The sequence below is a fragment of the Callospermophilus lateralis genome, chromosome 15 (genome assembly GCF_048772815.1).
Source record: "Callospermophilus lateralis isolate mCalLat2 chromosome 15, mCalLat2.hap1, whole genome shotgun sequence".
Lineage (NCBI taxonomy): Eukaryota > Metazoa > Chordata > Mammalia > Rodentia > Sciuridae > Callospermophilus > Callospermophilus lateralis.
The window spans coordinates 88,791,348-88,810,107 of NC_135319.1; the positions used below are offsets into that span (position 1 = coordinate 88,791,348).

At 47.6% G+C, this 18,760-nt stretch overlaps 1 protein-coding gene across 2 annotated transcripts in view; it reads right to left on the reverse strand.

Annotated features, from left to right (window-relative positions):
* C15H10orf90 (chromosome 15 C10orf90 homolog) overlaps positions 1-18,760 on the reverse strand; it is a 186,541-nt gene that overhangs the window by 133,190 nt on the left and 34,591 nt on the right. The window lies entirely within an intron of this gene.

The window sequence follows — 18,760 nt, forward strand, 5'->3', positions numbered from 1 at the left end:
TTTACATGGTCAGGCTGCAAATGTCCCAGTCTTTCTGTTCTGCGTCTCTTAGTTATAAATCCCACCCCTGAGTCATTCTGCTCCTTTTGTATCTTACTGTATACAGTCTGAAGCAGCCGCACAGCTCCTCAGGGTTTTCCTTAGAAATTCTTCCCACCAGATGTCCTAGTTCATCACTCTTGAATTCTACCTTCCACAGTGCAGGGCCCAGGACGTGGTTCTGTTGGGTTCTTGGCAATTGTATGATAAGAATGGCCTTCACTCCCATGTCCCATGCCTTGTTCCTCATTTCTGTTTAAACCTCATTGGAATGCCCTGTCCTCTCCATATTTCCAAAATTCTGATCACAACCACTGAAGGGATTGCTGAAGTATCAGACTTTCAGAATCACCTTTAGTTCTCCATTCAGGTCAATCTAGGCTTTTCCTAGCTGTCCCTTCAAATTTGTCCACCTCTACCCATTACCCAAAGGCAAAGACACTTCCACACGGTCGGGTATCTGTTGGAGCAACCTCATTCCCCCGTACCGTATTTCTGTCCCCATCTGTTTTGGGTTGCTGTGACAGAATACCACTGACTGGGAAATTCATAAAGAAAAGAAATTTGCTTCTTGCAGTTTTGGAGGTCAGGAAGTTCAAGGTCAAGGTGCAGGCCTCTGGCAAGGACTTTCCCACCGCATCAGCCCATGGTGGAGGGGGAAGGGCAATAAGCAGGACAGAGCAAGGCAGTGGGGGGGGGGACTCACTCTTAAAGAACCCACTGATACAATAACTAACCCACTCCCACCACAGTGACACCTGTCCACTCCCGAGGGCCCTCCCAACTGCTGCTGGAGATCAAGTATCCAACACATAAACTCTAGGGGACACATTCCAGCTGTGGCGCCTTTGACCCTTAAGGACTCCACAGGGTGGACATTATCAAGGTGTGCTCTGCCCCGCCCAGCTGACGTCTGCACTGATAGGTAAGGTGATGGCGGGTAAGGCCTGACCCTTTACCAGGACTCCAGGCAGCGGCACCCCCGTCCCTAGGGGTCATTGTGCTCTTTACCACCACACACTCAGGATAAAACAAAAGAAAAACTGCCAACTTCCCTCAACAGTATTCCTGATGATGCAAGAAAAATTGTTAGATTTTATTCCACAGCTACCCTTGAGTCCTTGCCATCTCACTCCCGTGTGACGAAATGGAAAGTTCACGCAGGTCGCAGCACGCTGACTTCTTTGATGAAAAACTCTTGTGGAATGGCTCACTGATGAGCTACAGCCCTAACTAGCTCCCATTTCCACGGACTGCCACTCCGCTGTGGGAGTATGGGGGCAGACAGACCCCGGGCATCAGACCTGGGTGTCTGGCCAACATGTTTCCCAAAACAAATAAAAGTGAGCCTGACATTAAAGAAAACATCTGATACTCTTAGTTGTCAGTGATCCAACTTGAACTTTCAAGTAAAATTAGAATTTTGAAACTTCATGTACACTTCCTGGAGCCTGACAGCTTCTCAGTAATTAGGGACTTTTCTGATGAGTTCGGAAAGATTCATGAACTCTTGTTTTTGTTGTAAAATACAAAGTGTCAACATTTTGGAAATCTTCGTAACTCAGGAAATCAGTATTTCCCAAATCACCAATGCAGGGCCTTACCAAATCACACATGGATAAAAGATTCATTCACAGTGTCAGATCTACCAATGGGTTTTAAGGTAACAAATTAAGAGAGTGTCACTAATGTGGCTTCACATTTGATATTACAGCTAACATTTAAGAAGATACCGCTTGCCACTTCATGCCAAGTGAAATAAGCCAATCTCCAAAAGACCTGTACTGTACAATTCCACTTATGCAAGGTCCTTAGAGTGGTCAGCACTGTGGACATAGGAGGAGAGTGGTGGTCGCCTGGGCTGGGTGAGAGAGGAAGGGCTCAGTGCTTCGTGGAGACAGTTTCAGTCTTACGAGGAGAAAGCACTGGACGGATGGGGAAGGGTTGCCTAGCACCCTAACAGTGGTTACAACGGCCCATTTCATGTGAACTGCTTTTTACCACCAAAAAAAAAAACTAGAAAAAGAAAACACCCCTTATCGAATTTTACTGTAGTATGAAATAAGAATATCCAAAATTTCCTGAAAAGACAGTCACACTATCCTTCCTCTTCCAACTACATATGTGTGCGCTGATTTTCTTCATATAATTCAACCCAGGAAACCATGGTTACACAGTGCAAGAAGAGGCAGATACGAGAACTCAGTTATTTCTGTGATCTAGACATTAGAGAGGTGTGTAGAATTGTCACACAGTGCCAGACATCTCATGATGTTTGAACAAAAATATTACTATTTGATAAAAAGCCTTTTTTCAACTTATATAGAATTTTAACCTGCTTATGATTAATAGCAATAAGTTCAATGTTTTATTTTAAGTGAGCCAATGAATTAATATTCTCATTTTTCTTCATTTAACTCCTACTTCAGATAAATGGATAGACACTGACCACATGAACTCAAACTGTTTTGGGTCCCCAGTGACTTTAAAGAGGACTCAGAACTTAGAGAACATTGGCTTAAAAATTGCTGTCTGCAACTCAGGGCTGTGTGACCTTGGGCAAGAGTTTTAGTCCTTTCCTCCACTTCAAAACGGGGGTGACAATGACACAGGTCGCCTTAGTCCTTTAGTGCAGCACCTGGTTGACAGTGTGCCATGGGGGAGAGTGGGGGCGGGGCCAGTGTAGGGTGGTGACCAGGGCCCCCTGCGAGGGCAGCATGTGAGTGGAGACCAGAGGGACAGGGTCACAGCAGACACCAGCCATGACAGCCCAGGGCTGTTGCTCAGCAGGAGCAAGGGCCCCCACCTGGGCTGAGATGAGGCAGGAGCGTGTGACTGACATGAGCCGAGCCCCATCCAGGGATCACAGACCTGCCCTGCCAGGACCACTGACCTCACGTTGACCTCCCCCTGTCCAGGCAGTGTCATCCTGGGTCTGCTCCTCCTCAGCACCTCAAGACCTCCAGCGTCTGGCTGAGAACAGTCCCCTTCGTCACGTTGAACATTCTGCCTGTTTTCTGTGTGGCCACCACTCCAGATTCACCCCACCTCTGCCCGTCAGTGACCAGCCCTGGCAGGTTGACCTATAGGGGCCACGTCCATGGGCTCCCCTGCCCCTGGCTTCCCATTGTGTTCACCTGGGGAGGGGACCCTGGGTCAGGTTCAGGAGGGAGGGAATCAGGTATCTGTTCCCGGGCTCCTCTGCTGGCCCCTGGGCTGGCCGAGTCCAGGTGCCATGGGCTGTCCCTCTGTTCCTCCTTGCCTCCCGCCCTCTAGGCTCTGAAACCTGGCCTTCTGTGCAGACCTTTGACAGGAGCCTGGGGGCTGGGCATCATCCCCCCCAACAGCTTCTAAACGGCCCCATTTTAAACATAAAGTTCCGCAGAGTGCGTTCTATCTCCTTCCAGACCTCAGCCACGGGAAGGCCTCGGGGAGGGCAGACGCCTCCTTTGTCCTCCAGGGAGGAGAAGAGGCCCAGAACACAGGGGGCACTCATTAAACGGTCACTGGATGAATGAATGAAACACGGATTCTCATTGCAGTTCTCTCCACATATTAAATCAAAAGCTTCAAAACACTTTAGGATGGGAATTAATTGCCTCCCCTAGTCATTATTTAATCCATAGCTGTAATCAGACCTCCCCTCACCCAGAGGCACACGCAGGACAAGGCAGCAGTGGGGCAGCGCAGAGGAGGCCCACGTGGGAACTCAGCCACAGTCCCCAGATCAGGTCCTGCGCCTGGAGGAGCTGGGGGACTACTCTGGATTCTGTTTCCTTTCCTTGTTTTCACTTGTCTTTTATTTCTACTGAGGCTATTTTTAAGTATAGCAACTTGAATTAGATGTAATTTACATATAATTCACCCATTTAAAGTGCATAAATCAATGGTTTTTAGTGTTTTCAGTTATTCAACCACTGCCACTATCTGGATGTAGAATATATTCATAACTCCAAGAAAAAACTCCCTACCATCAGCAGGCATTTCCCAATTCCCACTTCCCCCACCCTAGGCAGCACTAAGCTCTTTTCTAGCTCTATGGATTCCCCTACTCTGGACATTTTATAGAAATGGAATCATAAATGTGTAGTCCGCTGCCTCCGGCTTCTTTTGCTTTAACGTAATGTTCTTGAGATTCATCCGTGTAGTGGCAGAGGTCAGGACTCCATTCCTTTTTATTGCCAGATAATATTCTATTGTATGAATAGAACTCATTTTATTGATCCATTTATCAGTTGATAGATGTCTGATTCATTCCCACTTCTTGGCTCTTATGAATAATGCCGCTGCGAACATTTGTGTACAAGTTTTATGTGGACATATGTTTTCATTTCTCTTGGGTAGAACTGCCGGGTCACATGGTAACTCCAGGTTTATCCTTTTGAGGAACTGCCAGATGATTTCCCAAAGCAGCTGCCCTATTTACATTCCCACTAGCCTTGCCTGAGGATTCGCATTTCCTCTCCCTGCCAGCTCCTGTTGTTATGTGTCTTTTCACTAAGGCTCTCTGCTCATCCTTACACATTCCTAAGGCAGGGTTTCTACTAGAGGAGCTTCCATCCACTCTCTGAACTCCCCACTCTAGGGGCCACATGGTGAAGGGAACCTTCTAGAACTCTTTCCCTAACACCTGACCATTTCTGGAGTTCTCTTTGGGCTCTCAAGACCCAGAGCAGTAGTGGTCCCAAGTAGCACATGTGGAACTCGGACAAACTCTACACACAGATCCTGCATGCTCTAGAGCTGTCCTGTCCAATGTGGTCACCACCAGGCATATGTGATTAGAAAAGCTGAATTAATTAAAATGAGACTAAATTAAGCATTCAGTTGCTCAGTCACACCAGACACATTTCAAGTGCTCCGTAGTCACACGTGGCTCTTGGCTTCCACACCGAATGATCAGAAGATGAAACCACTTCTGTCATCGTAGAAGTTTCCACTGGACAACACGGAAAGGCACATCATAAAGACACATCATCCGCCTGTGAGCGACACTCATCGAATGGCTTTGTCTCCAGACCCCTCCACTCGGGTCCCCCATCTCTCCCTGCCCCCCTCCGCTCTCTCTCTCTCTCACACACACATACACACACACACACACACACACATACACACATACACACACACACACACACACACACACACACACACACACCCATTTTGCCAGTCATCCAGAGGAGCTCAGAATTCTTGGGGATGCTGGATGAAACGGAGACAGTAGAGTTTGTTTGTTTTATTCTTAAAGCAGAAATGCAGAAAGTTAGACCTCTGCATTCACAACAGCACTGTCTTTGGACTCTAGACTTCTCAGGGGACTACAGTGTTTGCTAACAGTTCAACAGCATTTAAGCTACTCCTTTCATTCCTCAGAGTCCAACCACCCAAACCTCAAGGTCTGGAATAAGACACGGTAAACACCTAACATGACCTGTTCTGGGGAGGACTGCCAACACTCGTGCATTTCTAAAAAGAGAATGTGCTGCATATGTGCTATTAATAATTAGCAGTCAATTAACACTTTTTTTTTGCTTCCAGCATGTTAGAAATGTTAACTGAGTCATTTATAGGAGAAAAACTTGCCCTAACAGCAGAAATGGTGTGTTACATACTAAAGCAGAGCCGGCCTTGAGTTCTGGGGGCGGTACCCAGTGAGGCATGCCAAGCGCTGGACTCCACACACCCTTGATCCTTATTATTCAGAAAACACACTCACTTACACCTTGAACAGAAGGCAAACACCTTCCCATTAGCATCTAAGATATTATGGGCACTAATCTATAAAATTATGATTCTACACTTCTGCCACAAGTTAAATGATATCCAAAGACCAAAGCTACAGATGACCATTTTACTCCACTGACACAAATGTTTTCAATTACAAACTCAAATCTGAAAAACTGTATGAAGCAACTTAAAAGTCAGATTCTACACAGAGATTTTTTTCCCCTATTTACATTACTATACACAAATGAGCTCTGGCCAGGGCTGGTTTTAAAAAGGCAACCAACAACTTTTTCAAACAGGATGGATCAAATTCATAAGGAACCACCTTTACCCCCTCCAGAGGAAGCTGGGAGACCAAGGGCTCTGTGGACACTGGTGTCACTCCTCGTCCTTCAAGATCCATGTTCTATTCTTCATGAATACAGAGGGCCACCTGTTCCACCACCCTTCTCCTCTCCCTGGGTTGCGGGTAGGACGTCAGGAAAAGGCAGTGGGGTAGCACAGCAGGTTCGAGGGAAGATGTGAAATGTGAAGGGACAGAGTGAGACCACAGCGATTACTACACGGAGCCCCCGGGACACCCCTGGTCTAAGTCAAGGGCTTATCATCCCTGCCTTACCGAGAAAGCCACAGAGATTGAACAACTCACCCAAGGCCACCAGGGTGGGACAAGAATAAAAGCTCTGTGACATCATGTCTTTGCTCTGTGGACTCAGAGACAGGCATACGGAAGCTCATGGAAGTGTGCCTCTCTTCCTGCTGAATCTGGAAGCTAAGCGAAGTCAGGTTACCTCTGCCCTCCCAGGCTGTGGGCCGAGGTTGTCACGCAGGTAGAGATGGGGAGCCAGGCATCCCGCTGAAGAGACCAGCCACCCCATGCTGAGGGTGCTCCTCAGCGAGGCCAAATCCCCCCATGGCCTCCTGCCCTGGGCTTGGGCTTTCAACACCAGAGAAGGTTCATGAAACCTGAGGGGTGACATGAATGGAAAGGACATCACTAGGGGACCTCAGTGCCATCCTTCTAGTAGGTGTGACAGAACTAGAAGGAACAGCAGCATCAGCGTCACACTGTGACAGCATCCGAGAGTATCTGTGGAACAGCAGCAGCAACACCCCTTCCTCTCTGCCAGCTCTGGGCTCGGCTGAGTGTCAGCTGGCACTCGGGCAGTGTCAGGCAACACGTGCTCATTCCTTATGCCTGTGCACTGCGGGGTGCTTCTTCGGCTCTGGCTGGGTTGACTGAGGCTAGGTGGTCAAGAGCAGCCTCCCTGAGATGTCTGGTCCACAGCTGGGATGCTGGGCTTCTCTGCATGTGCTCAGCTGAGACCCTCCAGAAGGCCAGCAGAGGGGCTTCTCACACCTCTGCTTACTTCTTGTTTGCTAATGTCCCTCTGGCCAAAGCAAGTCACGTGGTCCAGCACAGGGGCAGGGGGAGGAACTGCCCAGGGGTATAGCTACAAGGCATCAACCAGCTGCTGTTTCTATAACAATCCATCCTTGGCTTGTGCGGTCCTGGGACCATAAATCAGAAAAGTCCATCTCTTCTGTTGAATGTTGTATGAAGAACACTGCGATAGCGCTATAATCTCAATTATTATACTTATTAGTAATATTTCATAATATGACATCAGAAAACTTCATCTTGGTAAAAGATGCCTTTGGAGCAAGGCTGTAAGAATATAAACTCTAAATAAAATGACCTGATTCAGCTAATACTTCTAATTTCCATATATTTTACTGGCTAATTTCAAATCCCTATGTTTTAATACCCTTAAGTTTCCTTCAGTTATTCAGTAAATGTCTTTTTCTAGCACCTGAGATATATAAGACATTGTAGAGACCAAAGATGGAGTAAGGGATGTGATTTCTGTCCCTCTAGAGAGACAAAGTCTGTATTTAGAACACTACGAAACTTGCCCTGAACAGAAAGAAAGGCACACGGAAGGTGAGAGAGAGAGAGAGAGAGAGAGAGAGAGAGAGAGAGAGAGAGAGAAATCCAAAGGCTCCAGGTCAGGCTCTGCACACCTACACTGATACCCCATGGTTAAAGTGTCATGAAATCCCTACGCACTTTCCACCCAGTTCTAATGTGGCCATATGCCAGGGCCTTCCCGTCAGGCTGCCACCTTCTCTATTGGCATCCAAGATCTTGGCATCTGCCATAGGAGCCTTCTGAGCTCCTGCACTGTTAATCAGGAAGTGTCCCTGGGATGGCCAGATGTGAGGCTGATCGACATCTCTGCACACAAACGAGCACTGTGTCTGCTGGACCACTGGCCAGTGACATGCCCGGTGCCCCTGGCCGCTGGTATTGTGGTCCACCAGGTCCCTGCTCCTCCTCTCGGGGTGGACTTGTCTTCTGAGAGTTTTCTCTAACCTAGGGGTGGGATAAACTACTTTCGCAAGCAGGCATCCAGATGGGTTAGCCTCACACATAAACCAGGGACTTTTGAACTTATTAATCAAAACTTGGTCTCCACCTGGGCTTCCTTCCTTTCCTGCAGGGCCCTCTTCCAACACACAGCAGGTGAACCATGTCCAGCAGCCCCAGGGGAGTGGTCTTTGGGACTCCCCTAAGGAATCTGATGAATGTAGGGGTAGTAGGTAGGGGAGAAGTGTGCCAGTTAGTCTTCAAATATGATTGCACCTATCCCCTGAATCCCCCAGAGATCCCTCTTGTGGCGGGTGTATGTCCATGTAAGAGGTAGAGGCTGAGCTGGGCCGTGGGAGAGTTTAAGAGAAGAAAGGCCTAGGCAAAGGCACTAAGGACAGCCATGCACAGATCACCCGGAGCCCCCAGCACCCTCCTGGCCAGCAGCATGGTGACACTTTGTCCACTAACTTGACTCTGAGGTCAGAAGGAAGGCTTTCGGGTGTGCGAGCCTCGTCTTCCTGGTCTTTACAATCCATCTCCTTCACTGACAGCTAGTCACAGTTCAAGCCAAGCTTGTGGCAATTTATGCAACTTGAAGAGCAAAACCTTGTGATCCTTGCCCTTTATCAGTCGGATCCTAACTGAATCTGAGGCAGGAAGAAAAATAGCAGCAAGTCTCCTCTCCTGGACCCAGTGACCTTCAGTGTCCTTGCAAAGCAGAGCCTGCAACACTGACAGGGACCTACCTTCTTGCTTCCTGCACCTCCCCTGATCTACTCGCTGGTTTAATCTAACACGGATGACGACATCCACGGGGCACAGAAATCCCTGGACTGTATTTCTACTGAATCTATCAGAAAACCAAACCGACTCAGTTTCTGCCCTGAGAAACTTCCTCCAGATTCTCATAACCCAAAGAGACACGAAATGAAAAAACACGCTGTGCCCAGTTAAAAACTGCCAATTTCTCTCCATGTGCTGGGCCAATTTTCTTTGACCTGATCTCCTCTTTAGCTTCCCCAAACCATTCTAGCTACCAACCCCCAACCCCAACCGAGAAAATTTCAAGGGTCTGGTCTCATTTGGTCTCCAACCAGAGAGTGCCAAAAGACCAGAGCTTGATCCTTTGCCCGGGGCACCAGTGAGAAGAATATTCTACTTACGAACTAGCAAAAATGAGCATCATGGCGTGTCAAGGGTCTCAGGGCAAGACACCACCACCCACCTGAGTATCATTGTAAGATACTGTGACATCCTACCCATCATGCCTGGCTTGGGCCCAAACAACTGGGCCGTCCTGGCTTGGGGTCTTAGGCTACTCTAGCCCAGAGCCATCTTCTTAGCAGGTGTGTACATCACGGGGGGGTATTCAGTCTTTGGGCACGCACCTCAGACACACAAAACTCCCCAATCAATTCTCTGCAGAAGCAGCATTCGCCCACACTCTACCTCATTTGCTAGGGAGGCTTCTCAGGTCTTTGCTATGCAAGAGTTCTGTGTCCCGGGTTCCTCTCTCACATAGGATGTCCCAGGAGGATCTTCTCCATCATAGTGCTTATCTCTACAGCAAAAAGCAACCACCGCCACAGCTCTCCTCTGTCCTACCCTGGGTTTGCTATTATGAGCATAGATTATACAGTCAGAGAGAGGTGGGGGGGAGGATCATCAGTCACAAAATCCATGAGCAATAAATGTTAACGTATGCCAATTTTTATTCAGAACTGGCGGTGCGCCATGGCTGATGCTTAATATTTATTGAGTGCCCATAATGGACGAGGCCCCTTCTGACCCTCTTGTGGAACAATCCTCCATAAGGACAGAAAATGCTTTCCTAAGGGAATAAGCCTCTCTCACTGTGAGGCTTAGGAGGGAATCTTAGAGTCAGAAGTAATTTTATTACCATATTTCATCAAATTGAAGGTGCCTTTCAATCTCACAATCTTATATTGATGCATTACTATTTTCTAGACCCATGAAAGGAAGACACTACCATTAATTGTGAAGTGTTACGCATGATAGGATGCGTCTCAATTTCAGAGACGTTAAAATGCAACAACATGTGCATGTTGGAATCAATGAGACATGCTGTTGTGATCTGGCTTTGCCCTTGACCTTGGCACAAAGGCTCTGAACCACTGGTGTGGGCGCTGAACATTCTTACTGAAAACTCTAAGACAGAAGCCCTGAACTCCCACAAGCCCTTGTTATATTTGAATCAACCCTGTTCTATAGAAACCCTTGATCCTGCCGCCACCACTTTAATTTATACTTGTTTGATTTTCCACTTACTTGGATATAAGCTAGGCCTCTCCTTCCTTATTTTAAATAAAATTCTGCATTTGCTTAACAACAGCGAGCACTGTAAGTCCAACCTCTATTTCTTTTCTTTGACTGCTACATACACAAGGGAACGTATCACAAGTGTTCAACTATGTAATTTTAACAAAGGGAGCTCATCTGGGGAATCACCTCTCAGATTTGAAAAAAAAAAAAAAAAAAAGTCTGCAGCCCCTTAGGTCTCTGGCCTCCTTCTCAACGCCAGTTAACCAATTTGACTTTGGTCAGAACTGGTGCTTCATCTGCCTGGAGAGCCCAGTGCATTGTCCTCTGCATCAGGCTCCCCTGCTTAATGTCACATGCCCACCTTGCATGCATGAGTGGTGGCACTCTGTCCCACTAGGTGCTAAAAGGTCAGCTGTCTCCCTTGTGATGGACTTGGGGGTTGTTTCCTATTAACGCCACCCTGGAAATGCAGCCACGGACATTCTAGTATGTCATGGGGCCCACAGGCGTGCACCCAGCTGGGAACGGAGAAGGATTGAACACCTGGTCGCAGGCCCACACACATGCTCAGCTTGGGTCCCCACCACTCGGTGGTTTCCCAGAGCCCCTGTGCCACTTCTTACGGCTACTAGCAATGTGTCCACATTGCCCAAAGCCCCCGAATCTCCAAAAGCACCCGGCTGCATCCCCTGCGTTTTGCCCATTCTCGTGGTGATATCTCATTATAGCTTTAACCTCCGTTTCCCTAAGGACAAGTGAACTTGAGAACCTCTCCATAGATTTATTGGCCGTTGAATATGCTCTTTAGTGAGGACCTGTTCCAGTCTTTGGTGCTTTTAAAACTAATTTTGTTTTCTTATTGAGTTTTAGAAATTCCTTATATGCTCTGGATACTGACTCTAAAGCCTTTGTGCTACACCCCCCTACACACACATATGTTTGGATAGCTATCTATTATCTCTGACACCCCGTGGTTCATGTTTTAATCATCTTACATAATGAATTTTGATGAGCAGGAGTCCTTGATTTCAATTTAATTTTAAAATAATTCAACTCAAAACCTTTTTCCTCTATGGGTAGTTTAGTGTTTTACATCCCCCTCCTCCCATATCTGAGAACATTTCCCCACATCATCTCCTAAAGCCTGATTACTTTCACCTTTACGTTGACGTCTACATTTCCCTCTGGAATTGAATTTTTGTGCAAATTCCCAACAGGTTCAGGACCATTTTCCCGACTTTGGTGGCCCTGTGCTGGACCCCAGATGACCACACATGCAGGTCTGTCTCTGGGTTATCTATTTCTACACTCTCTTGATTACATTAGCTTTATTGTCTTAATTAACAGTAAGAATATGTTAATTATTAAGCAGCCACTTGGGTGATTCGTCACCTCTGTGTCAAAAGAACACAGTCCACTGAAATCAAGGAATTTCAAATTAATTCAGCAACTTTATCTGCATTCCTTCAACCCCGTCTCTTCTTCCTTCTGCTCCTTCAAGGCTTCTATTTTCCACCTCAGAACCCAGAAAAAAATAAAAGACCCTCCCTGGAGAGTGAGGGAGACAAAGTCAACATTCAGAACCTTTTTTTCCTGGCCAGGTATTTGCTTCTGTCATGTTTGGTTTTCAACTTACAAAAGGCAGCAGAACAGCTCATACATATTAGTGGATAGTAGGGGGGAGGTGATCTCCATTCTCAACTAACTCTTGTATTCTGGCTGGTTTTTATTGTATACATGCTATTAGTCATCAATTTCTAATGGTCATAAGCACTATAGGGTATTTGCATTATTGCAACTGCTTCATAATTTCCATTTAGATGAATACAATATTTGATTGAATATATAACCAAAATTTACATAATCTTTTCCCTACTATCAAATTTTCAGTTGCTCCTTTTTCTCTGAATAAATAACACTGCACTGAACATCTTTAAGTATATGAATTCTTTTTTTCCCAATGGATTTTACGAGTTGACAGGGCCACTGGCAATATTCAATTTTAATACATAAATGGTGAATTAATTTGCATTTTAATGAGGTTGAAGATTCCTCAGTGTTTTTCTAGTTCCGTCTCCTTGTTCATCCCTTGCACATTCACAGAGCAGGGTCTTAATATTTTCCTTACCAAGCTGTAGTATGCTCCACCAATGACCAAAATAGTAGCTATTTGCATTTGCTAGACCTCGTGACCCTGCAGTGCAAGGATAGTGTGGGGTTTATCTTCACGATGTCAGTGGTTGGCATGTGACTGGCACATAGTGTGCTTAACATTTGTGAGTGAATGAAGTCGTATTAGTTTCAAGTACTCTTCCCTGGATATTGTTACCATCTGTGCCTCGTGCATAGAAGGAACTGATGAGTGTTGATTGTTTATTATGATAATGATGACATATGGTATATTTATTTTTAGTGGCATTTGTCATGAATAAGAGTCCCTAAATTGGTTATTTCAGTCTAACAGTCTTATGGATTGTTTTTCTGAGACATTCCATTTATTCTTGATATTAATAAAAATTCCTCAGTATGATTAATGTAGTATAAATATAGAAACTTTAGAGAGAATTCCCGACTTTGCTTTCACCCATCAATACACACTCTTCCTGCTTGGCAATTACTTTGCATTTCAGCAACACCAGGTGAGAAGTGCTGTCTCCTGCTTCATGACCTTGGAACAAGCTGCTCTCCGCCTTGTGGAGATGGGCTCTCTGCCTGCCCATCCCTACTAGCTGGCTTACCCCCAGAACCTTAGACTCCCAGATTAGCCTGCACACCTGGCCTAGCCCTCTGTGGGCTGGCACACCCAAGCCTGACCCCACCATGGCACTTGATGTTAATTAGAATTCTTTTGCTGGTTCCCACCCTTCACTGGTGAATCTATTCGCTGAGACACAGGAGCAATCCAAGATCTTCTGCGCATGATTGAAATAAACTCCACCGTCCATCAACCGCTGCAGTTCAACCAATGAACAATTTTATCAAAAAGGAGATGCTGGCCTCTCTGTGCCAGCCACTGGTGAGCTCTCCTCTCTCTCCCCTGAGACCCAGGCAAATCCTCAGATTTTTAAGCCTTGGTACTCTGTGGCAATGGTTTGCAACTAGGGTGGCACCTACTCTCCAGGAATTACCTACCAATGTCCAGAGATATTTTTGGCTTTCATCACTGGAGGGAGGAGGTGCTATTGGTGGTCAAAAGCTAGGGATGCAGAAAGTGTACAGCGCCTAGGACAGCAACTTTATCTGCATTCCTTCAACCCTGTCTCTTCTTCTTCCCAAAGAAATAGACTCCTTTCCAATGACTGCCAGTCCCTGGTTCTCTTTCCCTACCACTGAGCAGTCTCCACCCCTCAGAAGACTGAGTGTCAGGGTTGGGGTCGGGGTGCAGAACTCCTAGATGCAGCCACGGGCCTGGCTCTGCAGTGCCAACCACACTGCAGTCAAAGCTGCACCCGTTCCTGTAATGCAGACACCTAACAACCCTTCAGATACACACTCAACGTCAATTATTGAATTTCCAAGTGCAAGCTCATATTTTCATACATACTTCTCATTGCCACAAATTAAGTAGCAATATTGGAAAGTCTCACATGAAATATTAACAATATGATTTGATTTCAGAATGTTCTGTGCAGCTGGCCTCCACAGGAAACAGGAAAGTTAGAGGAACAGCACTGCCCAATACCTCTGGACCAACCCTGCCTGGCCAGTGGCTCCAAGATGTGTCGCATGAGCTTGCAGTTGGATGTCACTGCAGACCTCTGGGGAGCATTTTTAAAATGCAAAGAGAGTATGCCCCACCCTGCTCTAAACCTTCCCCGGCTGCTGGTGACCACAGGACCCCCAGCCCCAGTGTTGTCCTGACCACTTCTCTCTTGTTCATCAGCTCCAGACTGCCCTCTACACACATGGGGCCGGGGGAGGTGGGGTGTGTGGTCCTCTCCAAATTTCAGCCCAGCTCACTTCTTCCCATCACTCAGGCCCCTCAATGTCCGTGTCCAAGGGCCTTCCCCAAGCACCTGTGAGGCGGTGCACCCCATCCACTCTACCCTTGTACATGCTTTTATGTTTTCTTTTTTGCAGGGCTCACCCAGGAAATGAACTCCATGGTCCATCAACCGCTGCAGTTCAACCAATGAACAATGTTATCAAGAAGGAGATGCTGGCCTCTCTCTACTCTTTAAAACCCCTGCTAGCCACGGGTGAGCTCTCCTTGCTCTTCTCCCCTGCGACCCAGGCAAATCCTCAGATTTTTAAGCCATAGTACTCTGTGACAGTGGTTCTCAACTAGGGTGGCACCTACTCTCTGGAGTTCATCTTCCAATGTAAACCTGACAGTTTACATCTTTATTTGTCTGTCTCCACAGCAGGTTGAAAACTCCACGCATCAGTCCCAGCACCGAGAGTGGTTTCTAGAACATGGTGGATATTTATTGAATCTGGTGAATGAGTGACCCCGTCATTGCATTTGGGGATCTATCCCCATAATGCAGAGGCACAAGGGACTTTACTGACCAACTCGGCAAGGAGGCCCAGAAGTCTCCCAGGGAGTCTGCCAAGGGCCAGTGCTGCAGGGAGACTGCCGGTAACAAGATACTTTTTTTGTTTTAATTTTGTTTTGTTTGTTTTCCACTCAAAAGTCTTGGCAGAAGCTGCCTGTGGCTAACCTAAGCCAGTGGGATTTGGGGAGTTCATAGAAATGTTAAGAAGACTAAAAACCACTCGGGCACCTGGTAGAAACTCAGGGGGCTCCTGAGAACTAATCGGCAGGAGTCGGGAATGGTTGCCACAGCCAAACCCACAAGCCTGGGGGTCTCCTTCTGTTATTTTCACCTCATGTTACTCATGAGGGTCTAAGTCCCCAGAAAGAGCATCCATGGGTCACATTTTAGATACATACTGAATATTCAGAGCAGGAAGAGAAAAGGGCTGGCAGGAAAAGACACCATGCAGAAGGTGCCTGAGGCCTATGGGAGGGGGCGGGCACCGGTCCACACCCAGCAAGGCAGTGCGCTGTGGGCAGAGCTGGCCTAGAAAGGACTCGGTGCCCTGGCAGGAAGAGCGATGGACTCTGGGCAGCCAAAGATAGACAAATACCCCTCGGCCCTTGCCCTCCGAGAGCCATCCCTGGAACCATGGATCCTGTTTAGTGACCTGAAGCTGGGCCAATTCAGGTAGCTGAGCTGAGGAGGGCACCTCTGGGGACCCTGGGATCCCCCGGGCATGCTTTGGTCTTGGAAGCCGAGAGATTACACTGTAGCAGGCCTTATCATCTCCCACCACCAGCCTCAGAGTCCAGCAAGAACAGGCATTCAGGAAATGTCTGGGGCCCTCAAATCCGAGCAGCACTTCCCAACGCATGGCATGGGGACACCTGTCTTGCAAAATGCCTGTCATCCAAAGGCCGTGCAGGTTGGCAGAGCTTGTGTACATGTGCCCATCAGCACACCAAGGATGCTAAACCCTCAGCCAAGGAAGCAGCTGGTCCCAGTACCCAGTGTTACCTCCCAAACCGATTAGACCAAGGGACATTTTAACACAATAGACAACGATTTAGCATCCGGCTTCAGTGACATCCAGTGGAACAAGCTTAGGAAACATGGCCCAGGGGACAGAACTCTTCCAGGGAGTGTGTCCCCCACCCCCTTCTCATATCTGGTGGGTCTGGCATACCAGGAGAATCTGGGGGGCAGAAGGGGGGCAGCACTGCTGGGTAGAACCAGCACACACTCAAGTTGGCTGAGCTCACTTCTCAGTGATTCTTTCATTGTTCTAGAACATTCTCTCCATGTTCTTTCATGGTAGTCAAAAGGGATTAAATGAGCTGGAACCCACTCTGTTCCTTCCGGTGGCTCATTGGAGTTTGTAGTATAATCTCTAATTTCTATAGTGGGTGATTCTGAGATTAGAGACCTTCCAGGGAATGTGAGGCTCCTTCACAAAACCTGGGAAGGCTCAGGTGCCTTCCTCTACCTGGGAAGGACCCACACCCTTAGAGTAAAATTGGCTGATCATGGAAGCTGGCCATGACCTCAAAAGCCTGTCCATCCCTCATCCCAGAGGATCCTGGACGGCCTTGTTCCTGTATAATGACTTGTGACTCTACAGTCCTGCAGGGCCACTTGCCTCCCAGAACTCCCAGTTGTCCTGGCAAGAAGGAAGGGAAAGAGGCCATCTGGCTGCTCAACTGCTGACCATAGCCATTACATGGATTCTGCATGCTTGGCATCCGTGCAGGGACCCAGGAGCCTGTTCCCTTGCCTGGTATGTGACAGGCTCATTATTGTGATAACAAAACCTTACCATGGCTTCAGTCCCTCCAGTTTCAGACAGGATTACTGCATCTTTGATATCACCATTAAAATGGATCAGTCAGGGGACTGTGATTGATCCCTGAACTATTGTGCGGGGCTGTTGAGAGTGCTAAAATATGCCTTGAGCAGAAACACTGAATCACAGGGATCAATAACTGGAGCTATAAGGGTGTGATCGCTGCAGGTCCTGGGTAGGCCGTGCTGGCAATTAAAGAAACGGTGGACTTCAAAAGTGCCTCACCAGGAGCGCGTGACCTTGCTTTTTTTAGTGAAATTCTAGGTTTCCTTAGGGCTGTCAAACCTTCCAAATTCTTCTCTCGGCAAGGACATTTCCGTCCAGCAGCTACGTCGGCTGTCACGACAAAGGCCATTTTGCTCAATTTAATTAAGACTTGGAATCCAGGTCAGCCACATAGGAGTGGTGACTTTTTTAAAAATCATGGAGGTAACTGGTTATTTTAATTCTTAAAATAAATTTAAACTTTCATGCTTATAAGAATAGCCTGCCTCCCGAGTGCCCAGAGAAACCTCCTGGGCTTCCTGCTGGTGAGACAGCCGGCAGCCACCCAGTGCCCTGCGAGTGGGTCCTAGGAAACCCCGCAATGGGGCCTCTTCTTGGTTGCCTCTGTGTGGCTCAGGCCTCCCGCCCAGAAGCCATTTCAGAGTTTTTTTGTTTGTTTGTTTTTTTAAAAAGAGGCAAGGCATGAGCAAGGGGAGATCCACTATTAGAGAAAAGTCACCCCTAGTTCATGTCCACCTTCCGGCAATTAGAAGTGGCCGAGGCTAGCAGACAGATTGTGCACTTCTACTTCTCTGGTCCCCGCAGCAGAGAAACGCAGGCCCAGCTGCGGGCACAGCTGATTTCATGTCGCAGTGAATTTACCTGGCATGAGCTGCAGGAGTTTTCTCCGAATATGAGGCCAGTTGGTCTCTTTGTCAAAAATAGGACAGGTCTCTTGGACAAATGCATGGAATTATTCCCAATCTGTAAAGCATAAGTCTGCTCCTGCTGTGGAGATGCCTCCTCTGTGACGTGTGAAAGCTCCTTCCGTGGGCACTGGAGAGTCCCAGATTCCAGCTCCCCCGCCCCCAGGTGCGTCATTTATCTTCTGTGACTCAGTTTTCTTTTGGTCAAATCTGACAAGCGTGTCTCTAAAGATCTCTGTTGCCTTGACATTCTTGGGATCTCGAAAGCTCCATTTGGAAATTCAAAATGCCAAAGAGATATCTTATTTATTGGTGTACTTTTTTCAAAGTCTCTCTCAAAGTGAGCACCCATTAAATACTGCATGGGTGGATGGAAGGGGGGAGGTGGGGGTGGGAGGATGGATGAATGGATGAATGGAGGGTGCAGGAGGGAGGGAGGAAGGGATGGAGTTGGGTGACTGGTTGCTATGCCTCTTGCTATTAAACAGTCCTTTGAGAATTCCAGGACTTCTCATAGGCCTCTGCTTGAGCTTTGACTGTCCCTGGAATGTCATGCAGAGCCCAGGGGAAGGTGCCGACCTGCTAAAGGTCACCTCCGGTGTGCAGAGGTACTCCTCTGGCTTTGCTTCCCAGTGGTTGGAACAGTTGAAACAGAGGACTGGTTTTGCCAAGTGGACAGTTCTGACCGCTTGGGCATCTCTCTGGATACTAGAATGTCTGTCTGTCCTTCATCCGGTCCCTAAAGCCTCTCTGAGGACGTGGTTCACGACCCACCCTGCTGCTCCACTTTACCCTCAGTCAGGACTGCACCTGGCCATTCCAGGCCACTGCAGAGGGACTGGGCTCTGGGATGTGCCTGCTATATTTCTTCAAGTCACCTTGCTAGTTTTGTGCAACACCCCCCCCCCCCCAATTGCTGTGCAGATAGCCATTTGATCCACCCCGTGACACACCCAGGCACTTATACAGACCTTCTAATGGCCCTTCTGTAAGAATCTGGGGCCTTAAAAGGACTTCCTGTGACACTGCCAATGGCCAAATTAAGATTCCAAACACAAGCTGCTGTTCCATGCAATTACATCCCCCTCAGAACTGGAAGGCA